The sequence below is a fragment of the Camelina sativa genome, chromosome 11 (genome assembly GCF_030686135.1).
Source record: "Camelina sativa cultivar CO46 ecotype springtype chromosome 11, ASM3068613v1".
Classification (NCBI taxonomy): Eukaryota; Viridiplantae; Streptophyta; class Magnoliopsida; order Brassicales; family Brassicaceae; genus Camelina; species Camelina sativa.
In genome coordinates, this window is record NC_141890.1 from 24,157,354 (window position 1) to 24,159,191 (window position 1,838).

At 37.8% G+C, this 1,838-nt stretch overlaps 1 long non-coding RNA gene across 3 annotated transcripts; it reads left to right on the forward strand.

Annotated features, from left to right (window-relative positions):
- Window positions 1–632: 632 nt before the first annotated feature.
- LOC104723989 (uncharacterized) lies at window positions 633–1,838 on the forward strand. Of its 3 annotated transcripts, none has more exons than XR_015571512.1 (3): window positions 633–965; window positions 1,059–1,211; window positions 1,434–1,838. It is a non-coding gene; the product is annotated as an uncharacterized LOC104723989 (long non-coding RNA). The 3 variants fall into 3 exon arrangements; XR_015571511.1 differs by having other exon boundaries at window positions 722–965; window positions 1,444–1,838; XR_015571510.1 differs by having other exon boundaries at window positions 728–965; window positions 1,363–1,838.

The window sequence follows — 1,838 nt, forward strand, 5'->3', positions numbered from 1 at the left end:
GGGTGGATATAGGTTTGGCCTATGTAAAGTTTTTTGGGGAGTACATGAGACCATTTTTTGGGTGTATGTAGTAGACAAGCTGTGTGGATACTTAGTAGACCAAACAAATTTGGTTAAATAGGAGTAGAGGGCTAATATCGATGATGATTTGGGTAGGATATCTAACTTTGTTTGGTATGTTAGTTTTTGGAAAACAAGTGCAACACCAAGTAAAGAAGTAACAGTTATTAATCTTTTGTGTTTTGTGTTATTTACAAAATTGCCTAGAAAGATTGTTATCCACATGTCTATATCCAAAAAATACAGTTACGGCCTGCAAAACGAACACTTCTTGTTTTTAACGAACTGGGTTATGGTAGTATTTGATTGTTAGTACGACTCATATCCACATGGATTTATCCAACTGTAAAAACATGGTTTACGAACACCACATGTTTCTAACCAGTTGGTTTTTAAAGGATTAGATGTCTATAATAACTCCTATCCACATGGATGTATCCAAAACAATTTTTGTTTTAAAGGATTCAAAGCCTAAAATTTGAAATTTGTTTATTTGAGCTGGGTAATGCCTATTTAGGCCATATCCAGAATTTCCAGAAGTACTTATCCAATGCTCTTTTGTATAACCGAATGTAATGTTGGTTTACACGGGTTTTAACGAGTGGGGTTATCCACATGGATACATAGCATATATGTGAATGGTAATATCTATGTGTGGCTTGAAGTTGTGGTCTATAAAGACTTTACGAATGCGTGTTGGGAAAAAAACTGAAAAAAAAAAAAAAAAAAGAATGCCACCGACATACAAAATAGTTTGTGACTGCTCCCTAGTTAAGTGCTCTCAAGGTCGCATAATTCGACCGACAAGACACTTCCCTCGCCCGTACAGTGCTCTGACCCGAGTAAGCGATAGAGAACCAGCTGTTGTGCCAATCCGCGAGCCAATTATGACACTAAATCTAAAGGTCTGAATATTTCATTTGTATATTTTGTTTTGTGTTTCGTTGGTGTAGTAGATGTTAGAGATTTATAGACCTCCATTGTTATCATATTACCAGATTCCTACACCTAAAGATCTGCACATCCCAGCACCCATTTTGGCAAAAATTGTAAGCTATGTTGCACAGGATGGTGCCAAAGCTTTGAAGAACTGGCTACTCGCAGGCCGTGAAGGGAGAGTAGTAGTACACTCTTTGGAAACGCTATCTAAGGTGAGGTTGGATTGGGATTCCGATTTTGTGAGATGGTTTAGGCCTTCGTGTGTGTACTATGATTTCTTTAGTTGGTGTTTATTCGCAAAGAACCCTTACGCCATGTATGTTAAAGGCTTATTTCTCGCTTTTATATGCTTTGATTTGAAAGAGGCAATTGCATTGGTGAGTACCATTAAACATGTGTACCCAGTAGCTGAGTTGTTGTGGATAATGTTGAAGAGCTGCGCAGGGAATTTAGATATGGATGTGTACTGGAAGTACAAGAAGGAGATGCGTTTTGGTGAGATTGATAAGATGGCTGACTCCCTCATGTACCACATCTACACAATGGGCCTAAGAGGTGGGGCACTTTTTCTGATACTTGGCACTTTGAAGATGTGCCAATGTGTTGTTTCAAACACGAGATGCTGCAGGAATTCAATGGAGAGAGATGTATCGAGTGTATCTTCTTCTACCTATCTAGAGATATTATGCTTTTGTCTTAGTATTTGTGTGGTAATGTACTGTTTAAAGATGTTAGTTGTTTGGGAATTCAAGAACCTAAGATTGAGAAGATGTTATGTGTTTGGTATCTTCATCTAAAGTTTGTTTTGATTTCAATAAGTATCCACATGTTGCCTTCCA